Source organism: Lissotriton vulgaris, chromosome 12, assembly GCF_964263255.1.
Source record: "Lissotriton vulgaris chromosome 12, aLisVul1.2, whole genome shotgun sequence".
NCBI lineage: Eukaryota > Metazoa > Chordata > Amphibia > Caudata > Salamandridae > Lissotriton > Lissotriton vulgaris.
Genome location: NC_141700.1, coordinates 463,879,270 through 463,891,672, shown reverse-complemented (window position 1 = coordinate 463,891,672; position 12,403 = coordinate 463,879,270). Strand labels below are relative to the sequence as shown.

The following is a 12,403-nucleotide window of genomic DNA, read 5'->3' as shown; positions in this document are numbered from 1 at the left end:
AAATCTGCTCGCTACCAACTGCACCTTCTTTGGGGAATCCGTCGCTTCTTCCCGGAGCAGGACCTTATAACCCTGGTGCAATCGCTGGTCCTCTCCAGACTAGACTACTGCAATTCTCTTCTCACTGGCCTCCCCAATTCTCACCTGTCCCCACTTATGTCTGTCTTCCATTCAGCAGCTCGTTTCATCTATGGGGCCAAAAGAAGCGATCACATCACACCGATGTTATCCACCCTCCACTGGCTTCCCTTCGAGGCTAGAGCTATCTACAAGACCGCTTGTATCACCCACAAAGCCTTGCACTCCTCCTCTCCCCGCTACCTGGCGAATAAACTGAAACTCTCTGGAGGCTCTAGACCTTCACGCAATGCGGAGAATCTACTGCTTGAACCTCCCACTTTCAAGAAGGAAAGAACAATGGCCCAATCCTTTTCAGGCAACGCAGTGAGAATCTGGAACTCGTTTCCGCCTCAGCTCCGGACCACCGCCTCCTCCCAGGCCTTCAAAAGGGACCTCAAAGTTCTCCTCCTCCAGAGATACCTCCAAAAGTAATTCACGTCCTCTTGCTGTTTGGAGGAAGACTTCCCACTACTGATATTTTCTACTTTCCATGACCATGGAAGTGCTTTCCCAGTGTTTGTCCTGTGGTTGGAGTGTCTGCCTTTTTGCAGTATTCTCCATGTACTTGTGTTCGGTGCCCTTTTGTAACATGCACACACCACTTTGCCCTTGTAACACACGGTTGCTACCTCTCACATGTTTTTACCTTTGATACTTGCACAAGTGCCACCTTGCCTACGTAACGCTTGTTCTTGTGCCTAGCACTTATTGCAGTATTATACCTCAAATTATACTCTGTTTTCTCTTATAACTACACACTTGTCACTTTTCCTCTTGTGCACTTTTGACTACCTCATGTATTTTGGTTGCTCACAATTTTTACTACCTCAAGTATTTTGTTTGCTCACAATTATCACTATTACCTTTACTACCTCATGTATTTTTGGTCTGGTCTGGTTGCTCCAGACTGGCCCTAGCTCCCCTCCAAAAGAGGAGCACCCCGGACCCTCCTGGTCCACTCCAGACGCCATTTTGAGTCCACCGCGTGGGCTTGAATTTGCCAAGACTTGTTGCCCCAATCCTGGGTCCAGCCACGTCGACAGCAGCAACCATCGTGGGACAGCTCGCACCTCCATCCTGGTCGCCGACAACGCCTCCTGGTCCGTGAGACTGCAGAGCCCAGCGTCGCCCACTCACCTGGTCGAGGTGACTCCATCCGGTGCCATCCTGGTGCCCATCTAATCACTGGCTAGTGATTCAGAACTTGGTCCCCTCTGCTTACAGGTGTCTTCCATCTCCGATCCAGGCTTGGATCCATCGGAACTTCATCACTGGTCGCCTGCCAGCAACTTCTTCTTTCAGGCTCCATAGACTGCAACGAGGATTCGCGACGTCTTTCCAGACCTATGCAGCCGCAGCCCCTGGGCTAGGTAACTTCGGCATTTTGGTGCCCCAGCATAGCCTCACTATCCAAGGGTCCAGATCCTTTTTCGTTTTCAGCCTAACTAGTCGGATTCGTCCGATATCACTAACTTTGCAATTCCTAGCATCCATAGACTTTGTCCCGCATCCCGCATGAGAGTGCACACTCTGCACCCGAGTCCCCTAGGCCTCCTGCTAGTAATCTGAAGGTTCAGTAGTCCAGTCTTAGCGATTCCAAAGCCTATTAGTACAGTACTTACCTGCTAGTAATTTTGCATTCCACTTTTGTAGTATATGGTTTTACGTGCCCCTCGGGCATTTGTGTAAATTGTGCAACTTAAAGTATTTTCGTAAGAGTTTTGTTGTGTGCTTAGTACCCTGTCCTCATAAAGAGTACAGGGCTGTTGTGATCTAAATAAATACACTGTTTATTTTCATAACACTTGTGTGGTGTCCTTTCACTCGGTGTTCCAGGGGTATATGTGATGGTATAACAGCTGGCTTAACACGCCCTCTAGAGTCTAGCCTAAAGACTGCTCTTGTCCATGCTACTAGGATAGCTGGTCTATCGGTTGACTTACAACCAATCCTCAATAAGGGTTGTTTGGACTGATACAAAGTGCTCACTAGAATAGTGAACATTATATATCAGGCCAACTTCTCACATTGGTGAGCAGCGGTTGGGATTTGAGCTTGCTGTTGTTTTACCACACGTATCCTAAGAATATAATTGTGAAAGATCACATAAGTACTTAGGTACATATAACTTAGCTTAGAATACTCTGAGTTCTACTGAACCAGCTGTTGTAGTTCAACAAGGCTTAGCACACCTTGACTACAACTCTTAGCAAGGGATCAGTAGGCAAACAAATAGTGTAGGTAGGTGCATCACTTACACCACACTAGAAGCATGTTTAACCACGGAGAGTCTTCAGAGACCCCTCTTGTGGTTGTGGACCCTCCACAGGTCCCTTCCAGATATGCTGCTCTTAGCTTCCAGGAGATGAGACAAGTGTGTACCTCCAGGAAGGTAAAACAGGGTTCTAACCCTACCATTCCTTTTCTGATTGGTCTCTTAGAGACTTATGATGCTAGGAGGGCTGCTAACACAGATCCTTCTCATCCAGATGGGAACATGCCTCCCCTAGAGGGAACTACTGGTGACCCTGACCGCCACCTCCAGGCAGCAGATGATGCTGAGGAGGAGGAGGAAGAGGAGTTATCAGGGGATGAGGCAGACAAAGGTCAGGTAGAAGTCAGTAGACTCACTAGGACCAACTTAAGTAGGCATGAGAATGGATTTGGGGGACCCCCAGGGCCTCTCTCAGGCAGACTTAACATTGGGAATGGACGAGATAGGTCTCTATCCAGAGGTTCTAACAGATCCATTCGAACCAATGGCTCTCAGACCTCTTCTCATAGAGGGATGTCATCCCCTAAGAGAAGGGAGCATGAAGCTAAGATGAGGGAAGCCAATCTGAGGATTGAAAGGGAAGAACTTGCCCTGGCCAAAGAGAGGCTTGCCTTTGCTAGAGAGCAAAAGTTAAGTGGGTTAGATCTCACTGGTGGCAGCATTCTCCCAAGAGAAAAAGACAGGAGTTTAGACACTAGACACCTGAGTAAGATAGTGCCCCCCTTTAAACAAGGGGATGATATCCACAAATGGATAACTGCTTTGGAGAGGGCCTGCACTGTCCAGTGCGTCCCCCAGAGTCAGTGGGCAGCTGTCTTGTGGCTCTCCTTTGAAGGTAAAGGTAGAGACAAGCTCCTCACTACTAGAGCTGAGGATGCTAACAATTACCAAGTCCTGAAAAGTACACTGATAGATGGGTTTGGCCTAACCACTGAGCAGTACAGGTTGCTGTTCAGGGATACCCAGAAAACTCACTCTCGGGGTTGGTCTGACTTTGTAGATTGTGCCACTAAGGCTTTGGAGGGCTGGTTGCTGGGCAGTAAGGTTACTGATTATACAGGATTGTAAAATCTGATCATGAGGGAACAGATTTTAAACTATTTTCAGAACCAGTTGTTGCATCAGCACCTTGTTGACTCAGATCTGACCTCTCCCCAAGAATTGGGAAAGAAGGCAGACAGATGGGTCCGAACAAAGGTTAAGCAGAACCAGGGCCAGAACCAGGGTGGTCAGAAGAAAGCAGACCAGAAGGGTAAAGATACCAAAGGTGAACAAAATGACCAGAAGTCTTCGACAGGTCCCCAACAAACCAAAGAGGGTGGGGGTCAGGCTTCCCAGAAGAAGAAGACTCAAGAAGGCCAGTCTAAAAGGTGGTGCCAATACTGTAAAAGTAAAACTCACTGGTTTAGTGAGTGCACCAAGAAAGGAGGGCAAACTCCTGCCACTGCAGCCCCTAAGGCAACTGCACCCCCTAGTACAGCCAGCAGTGGTAGTGCACCTCCCAAGGGATTAGTTGGGTTAACCTTGGGTTCTTAGGGGTATGACAACTTAGTTGGCACACTCACTCAGGCTGTCCTTGTCTGTACAGGGGATGTGGATATATCCCCTGATGCCAGTCCCAATACTTTGGGCAAATACAGACAGACACCTTTTATCAATGGCAAGATGGCTCAGGCCTACAGGGACACTTGTGCCAGTGTCACAATGGTGACACCTAACTTTGTGGACCATGGACAGATCATGCTAGGTCCAGAGTACCTAGTGACCAATGCCAGCAATGTCACAACCCACCATAGTATGGCAATTGTTGATTTCTCCTGGGGAGGGGTAAGTGGCCAAAAGAAGGTTGTTGTTAGTTCAGACCTCCCAGTTGAATGTTTGTTGGGCAATGATTTGGAGTCATCCCTATGGTCAGAAGTAGAGCAGAGGACTCACATGGAAATGTTAGGCTTGCCAGCACATGTGCTTGCTGTGACTGGGTCACAGGCCAGAAGATGCCCCACTGAACAGGTGCTGGATCCTGGAACAATGGACCAGACACCTTCCAAGAACAAGAGCAGGAGGGTTAAGGCATTGCCTTCCCCCTTGCCCCAGGTTGAGGATCAAGTCTCAGAGGAGGCTGACCTCAAAGAGCTGAGGGAAACTGAGCCTAAAGAACTTGAACCTGATCAGGTTGAGTTTCTGGGTTCAGGGGGCCCCTCCAGAGAAGACCTGGGGAAGGAACAGTTAGCCTGCCCTTCTCTTGAACCCCTCAGACAACAGGCTGCTGCTGAGGCTGCAGGGAACGCCACAGGTGCCCACAAGGTATACTGGGAAGATGGACTCCTGTACTCTGAGTCAAGAGACCCCAAACCTGGTGCAACCAGGAGGCTGGTCATCCCCTTGTCTCTGAGAGGTTTCCTTCTCACCTTGGCCCATGAGATTCCCCTTGCAGGACACTTAGGCCAGAACAAGACTTGGGACAGAATTGTCTCACACTTTCACTGGCCTCACATGAATGAAGATACCAGGGAGTTTTGTCGCTCCTGTGTCACTTGCCAAGCCAGTGGTAAGTCAGGTGGCACAACAAAGGCCCCCCTTACACCAATGCCTGTGGTGGGGGTGCCCTTTGAAAGAGTGGGGATTGACATTGTTGGTCCAATGGAACCCCAGACAGCATCAGGGCACAAGTTTATACTGGTGGTGGTGGACCATGCCACCAGGTATCCTGAAGCTATTCCCCTTAGGACCACTACAGCACCTGTTGTGGCAAGAGCCCTAGTTGGAGTGTTCTCCAGAGTGGGCTTCCCTAAGAAGGTTGTCTCTGACAGAGGTGCAAACTTCATGTCAAGCTATTTAACTGCTATGTGGAAGGAATGTGGTGTCAACTAAAAGTTCACTACACCCTATCATCCACAATACAATGGGCTTGTTGAAAGGTTCAACAGGACCCTAAAAGGGATGATTCATGGACTACCTGAAAAGCTCAGGCGTAGATGGGATGTCCTGATTCCCTGCCTTTTGTTTGCTTACAGAGAGGTCCCACCGAAGGGGGTTGGCTTCAGCCCTTTTGAACTTCTGTATGGGCATCCTGTGAGAGGACCCCTGTGTTTGGTGAAGGAAGGATGGGAGAGACCTCTCAGAAAGCCTGCAACCAACATAGTGGACTATGTACTTGGTCTCCGCTCCAGGATGGCTGAGTATATGGAAAAGGCTTCTAAAAACCTTGAGGAAAGCCAAGAACTCCAAAAAGCTTGGCATGACCAAAAGGCTGTCCTGACTGTGTACAAGCCTGGACAGAAGGTGTGGGTGTTGGAGCCAGTGGCCCCAGCAGCACTCAAAGACAAATGGTCTGGGCCCCACACAATCCATGAGCAAAAGGGAGGGGTCACCTACCTGGTGGACCTTGGAACTCCCAGGAGCCCCCACAGGGTGCTCCATGTGAACAGGCTCAAAGCATATGTTGACAGGAAGGACATGAGCTTGCTCATGGCCACAGATTAGGGACAGGAGGAAGAGAGTGACCCTCTCCCAGACCTGCTCACTCAGAATCCTGATGATGGATCAGTAGATGGTGTTGTCTTTTGTGGCAGCCTCTCTGACCATCAACAGAAGGATTGTAAACAGGTTCTTCAATCCTTCAGACATATGTTCTCTCTGACACCCAGTCAAACCAATTGGTGTACCCATGAGGTTGACACTGGTGACAGCCTGCCAGTCCAGAGTAAAATCTACAGGCAGCCTGATCATGTTAGAGACTGCATCAAGACAGAAGTGCAGAAAATGTTGGAGCTGGAAGTCATTGAGCCCTCAGATAGCCCTTGGGCTAGTCCAGTAGTTCTAGTGCCAAAGCCTCACACCCAGGGTGGTAAGAAAGAGATGAGGTTTTGCGTAGACTACAGAGGCCTCAATGCAGTCACTAAGACTGATGCCCACCCAATACCAAGGGCAGATGAACTTATAGATAGATTGGCTTCTGCCAACTACTTAAGTACATTTGACCTGACAGCTGGCTATTGGCAAATCAGGTTAGCTGAGGATGCCAAGCCCAAGACAGCATTTTCAACCCCTGGTGGACATTATCAATTTGTGGTAATGCCCTTTGGTCTGAAAAATGCACCTGCCACCTTCCAAAGGCTGGTGAATCAAGTTCTCACTGGGCTGGATGACTTCTGTGCAGCATATCTTGATGATATAGCTGTCTTTAGTTCCACCTGGGAGGATCACCTGGTCCACCTGAGGAAAGTGTTAGAGGCACTGCAAGCAGCAGGTCTCACTATCAAGGCCACAAAGTGCCAGATAGGGCAGACACAGGTTGTATACCTGGGCCACCTTGTAGGTGGAGGCCAGGTTCAGCCACTGGAGAGCAAGATACAATCCATCAGGGATTGGGTTCCTCCAACCACCCAGACTCAGGTTCGAGCTTTCTTGGGCCTGACTGGTTACTATAGGAAATTTGTCAGAAATCATGGATCAATTGTGACTCCACTTAATGAACTGACAAGTAAAAAGATGCCAAAGAAAGTTCAGTGGACAGCAGGCTGTCAAAAAGGATTCGATGACCTAAAGCAGGCCATGTGCACAGCACCTATCCTAAAGAGTCCAGACTACTCCAAACCATTCATTGTCCAAACAGATGCTTCTGAGTTGGGTGTGGGAGCTGTTCTATCTCAACTGAATTTTGATGGTCATGACCAGCCCATTGCTTTTATAAGCAGAAGGCTGACCCCCAGAGAGAAAAATTGGTCAGCTATTGAGAGGGAGGCCTTTGCTGTGGTTTGGGCCCTGAAGAAACTGATGCCATACTTGTTTGGCACTCATTTCAAGATTCAGACCGACCATAAGCCCCTCTTGTGGCTAAATCAGATGAAGGGTGAAAACCCCAAACTGCTTAGGTGGTCCATTTCCCTACAGGGGATGGATTTTACAGTGGAGCATAGACCTGGCACTGATCATGGCAATGCAGATGGGCTCTCCAGGTATTTCCACTTAGAGCAAGAAGACTCACCTGGTCAAGGTTAGTTTATTGTCCCAAAGTTTGGGGGGGGGGGGTCATGTAGGAGAGTAGGGTCTGCAATCCTATGATCACCCCAGATTTTTGCTTTTTGCTTCACTGGTTTACGACTTCTCTGGCTGTGGGCCTGCTAATCAGACCCACAGCCTTGCTGTTCTCTCACTAAATTGACACGTGTACCTTAGGTGCATTTACCAATTGGTACTGGGCCACCTTATCAGACCCTGTAACTCAGGGCATAGGTGTACCCAGGGCCTACCAGGGGCTGCAGCATGTATTATGCCACCGCTGGCTGGCCATCTAAATCTGACACAACTGGCTGGACGACAGCTGGGGCAAGGTGGTGTAAACACCCTTTGCTTTAGATATAGTATACCTATATCTAACCCTAAAATGGACACACAGACATGTATGTAACTGTGAACCCCGGTTAAAGTTAACTCAAGCCTCAGCATCACAAAATGGATGCTGCCAACACAGACACAAGTCTGACCCCCTGCAGCTGGGAGTCCTTCCAGCGAGGGGAGCTTGGACAAAGGGTTTCCTGTCAGGGGCGGTGCTAGCACCATCCCAGACAGGGTTTTGTGTATCCTGGGTAGGCAGGGCTTTAGAGGAAGGTGACTGCAAGTGGCACCCCGGTGCTCACTATGCATCTGCCGGCTAGAACCAGTTCCAGGGGCACACCAGCCCCTGAGCTGGGGAAAGTCCGGCATGGGAGAGGGGTGTAACCACCCCCCTTCCTGGTCCCACCCATGGGCAGGACCTAGTCGCGTGCCAGCCCCCTTTCCTAGTATAAAGATAGGAGCGGGCCCCCTTCCAAATTAGATCATCTTTGAATCCTGAAACTTCTTTCTACGAAAGAAACTCTCGACTTCCTCTCAAGATTTCTCCCTTGTGGCTAAGGAGTAGTCACCCTGCATCCGCAGGCACCATCCAAGAACATCCAAGAACACTGCGGTTTGCTGCACGTCCTTCCTCCGGAATCCGACTGACCAGCACAACGAGACCCGGCTTCCCTGGCACCTCTGACCTCTACCCACATAGTCAGCTCAGCTGAGATCCGTGGGTGCGACGAGACCTCGAGGGACCGGCCATCTTCAAGACTGCACGACTCTTGCCCAGCACGACCGCCGAGGGATCCTCGAGTGAGTGCTTTGGGGTCCGAGAAGCCCCAACCCTGAGCAGCTCCCGCACCGAAGTTCAGCCTCCCAGCCTCCACGAGATCTGCGTGGGGCCCTTCTGCCTGTCTGCTGCTCACCACGTTGTCTGGCTACTCGCCCGCTGGCTTGTGGCCTTCCCGACGACGAACAACGACTTCAACACCGCTGGTCTGGTTGCTCAAGACTGGCCCTAGCTCCCCTCCAAAAGAGGAGCACCCCGGACCCTCCTGGTCCACGCCAGACGCCATTTTTGAGTCCACCGCGTGGGCTTGAATCTGCCAAGACTTGTTGCCCCAATCCTGGGTCCAGCGACGTCGACAGCAGCAACCATCGTGGGACAGCTCGCACCTCCATCCTGGTCGCCGACAACGCCTCCTGGTCCGTGAGACTGCAGAGCCCAGCGTCGCCCACTCACCTGGTCGAGGTGACTCCATCCGGTGCCATCCTGGTGCCCATCTAATCACTGGCTAGTGATTCAGAACTTGGTCCCCTCTGCTTACAAGTGTCTTCCATCTCCAATCCAGGCTTGGATCCATCGGAACTTCATCACTGGTCGCCTGCCAGCAACTTCTTCTTTCAGGCTCCATAGACTGCAACGAGAATTCCCAACGTCTTTCCAGACCTATGCAGCCGCAGCCCCTGGGCTAGGTAACTTCGGCATTTCGGTGCCCCAGCATAGCCTCACTATCCAAGGGTCCAGATCCTTTTTCGTTTTCAGCCTAACTAGTCGGATTCGTCCGATATCACTAACTTTGCAATTCCTAGCATCCATAGACTTTGTCCCGCATCCCGCGTGAGAGTGCACACTCTGCACCCAAGTCCCCTAGGCCTCCTGCTAGTAATCTGAAGGTTCAGTAGTCCAGTCCTAGCGATTCCAAAGCCTATTAGTACAGTACTTACCTGCTAGAAATTTTGCTTTCCACTTTTGTAGTATATGGTTTTTCGTGCCCCTCGGGCATTTGTGTAACTTAAAGTATTTTCGTAAGAGTTTTGTTGTGTGCTTAGTACCCTGTCCTCATAAAGAGTACAGGGCTGTTGTGATCTAAATAAATACACTGTTTATTTTCATAACACTTGTGTGGTGTCCTTTCACTTGGTGTTCCAGGCGTATATGTGATGGTATAACAGCTGGCTTAACACGCCCTCTAGAGTCTAGCCTAAAGACTGCTCTTGTCCATGCTACCTGGATAGCTGGTCTATCGCATGACTTACAACCAATCATCAATAAGAGTTGTTTGGACTGATACAAAGTGCTCACTAGAATAGTGAACATTATATATCAGGCCAACTTCTCACACAAACCACTTGCTTAAACCAGCGCTCGCCACCGATACTACCCGTGCTGTTCTTTTCACGGAAGCGATTCAGCCCATAGGATAGTAGCGTATCAGCGTTCATATTACCAGCCTCGTTCTTCAGGCAGGAGAGAGAGTAAAGTGCAACTTCCCTCTACAACCCTGTAGCGGCCATCTTGCCCCTTGCGACTTCCCTCTACAACCCTGTAGCGGCCAAGTTTTTGGGACTTCCATTTGATCCCCTATCTGATGCATGACATCATTCAGTAGCGGTAGGATGGAGTGTTTGAACATTTTATAAAATTTGATTGGCAAGGTATCATCCCCAGCGGCCTTGCCAAATGGCAGTGCGGTTAGAGCTATTATGAATTCTTCATTGGTAATATCTTGATGAAGGTCCGCTGCCTCTCTGCTCAAGGACGGGAGGTCGCAGAACTTTAGATAGTCATCAATTCTTGTCTGATCAAAATTACAGGATGAGGTCAGTCAGTCAGTCAAAAGTACTTTATTCGGTTCATATCAAAAACCATAAAAGTATATACACATCAGAAATCAAGACCAAAGTACATTTTAAAATCAAGCTGAGCACAATATTTAGTTTAAAACCCTTAAAATCTACTATTTACAACTAGTCCAGTTCATTTTTTTCCTAGTCTCATAGCTATTGTTAAAAAACTCGCCACATTAAAAATTTCCCTAGTATTAGATAGCAGCTGAAGGTACATGAGGGCAGGTTTAACATGTCTGAACCCTTTATATTTAATCAGAGGTACAATAAACTTTTTCCGGATCCCCAAAAAATGTTTACAGAAAAACATAAAATGAACAGTGTCCATCATAGAAAACCCGTCACAAGGACAGATATCCAGATCTGTCATTTTGGACCATCCCGGAAGGAGATGGAATTTATTCAGCCTGAACTTAGTCAGAAGAAATCGGTGATTAGCATTGTTGACTATTTTCAAGTATAGTTCAGTGTCAGTAGAGCTGATTAGGAGTTGATGGGCCCTCAGTCGTCTTACTCAGTTCCATTTCCTCCCTTGCAAGGCCCTTGTTAAGCTTAAATGTGTCTTTTGCCCATTTCACGTTTCCCTTGACTAATTTTTGGGGCTGGCTAAACAATTCCGGGCGACCTAATGAGTCAGCTAATTTTTTAACATATTTGAGCCATGGAATGGAGTGACTATGGTCCAGGGCCAGACAGTCTCTCAGAACGTCATGATATAAAACCAGTTCTGGGTTTAACCATATTGTAATCCACTTTAAAAGCGGTGCCACAGCTATACGATCTTCCAGGTAATCAACCCCAAGTTCCTGATGAACAATATACCCAGGGGTTGATTGTGGCACTGATAGAATATTTTTCAAGAACTTGTCCTCTGCAACCTGTAACAATTTTACGTTTTTAAAACCCCATAAGTCTGCTCCATACATGGCTAAAGAGACACATTTTGCGTCATAAACTTTCAGGACGGCTTCCAGTGGCTTCACCCCTAGTTTGCGTGACAAATCAAGAATGGCCACGGTTCATCTTACAAAAACATTACGTTTAGTGGCCATTTGGGGCAACCATGTGGAGCTGTCATCAAAGATGACCCCTAGATATGGGAAACTCGTGACCCGGTATAACATATTGCCCTCGCAATACAAAGTTTTCAGTTTTTTACCTTTACCGCCCACCACCATTACATGGGATTTAGAATAATTAACAGTAAGATCTAGTGCGTTCATAAATTATAAAATGAATTTAAAAGACGTTGGAGGCCTACTGTTGTGCGGGCTAAAAGAGCGGCATCATCTGCATAAAGCAGAGCAGGTATCATACATTTTCCTGCCCTTGGTATATCCTTACATGCCTCCCCCAACACTGCACCCAAATCATTGATGTAAAGGGTAAAAAGCAAGGGGGCTAGGATGCAGCCCTGCCTGACCCCATTCGTGATCCTTATCTTTCCTGTGCAGTTACCTTTATAATCCTATCTAACTGTGGCCGTGAGGTCCCTATGCAGATCTGCTAGGAAGTACACAATGTTGTCATCTATACCGAGCTTCAAGAGCAAATCCCACAGTTTGGACCTGTTCACTCGGTCAAAGGCCGAGGACAGGTCCATGAAGGCTAAGTATAAAGTACCCTTTTTAGCAATAGTGTATTTCCCAATTAATAATTGGAGATTGAGGCTTTGATCTATAGTGCCTCTCCCTTTCCTAAAACCGAATTGAAGGGGTGAGAGGGTATTTGTATCTTCCAGTTTATCTGTTAGTCTGCTCAGAATCACTCGGCCAAGGACTTTTACTGTAGAATCAGTAAAGGGAGATCGGTCGATAACAGGATCTCCCCTATTGCCTTTTTTAAAAATTGGAACAATAACTAATTCCGACCAGGTAGGAGGGATACCAGAGTTACTGATTCGATTAAAAACATTGGTTAAAACAATAAAGTATATGTGTGTGGGGTGGGGTGCAGACAACCTCACTTCCTGCATCCACCCCTTCATACACGGTTTTAAAATTAGTAAGACATTGTTGTTCCTGGATACCACAATCCAGTTGGCTGTTACAA

At 48.3% G+C, this 12,403-nt stretch overlaps 1 protein-coding gene across 1 annotated transcript in view; it reads left to right on the top strand.

Moving 5' to 3' along the window:
* The window catches only part of CTCF (CCCTC-binding factor), a 713,286-nt gene that overhangs the window by 672,456 nt on the left and 28,427 nt on the right, over positions 1–12,403 (top strand). The gene's annotated exons all lie outside the window — the stretch shown is intronic.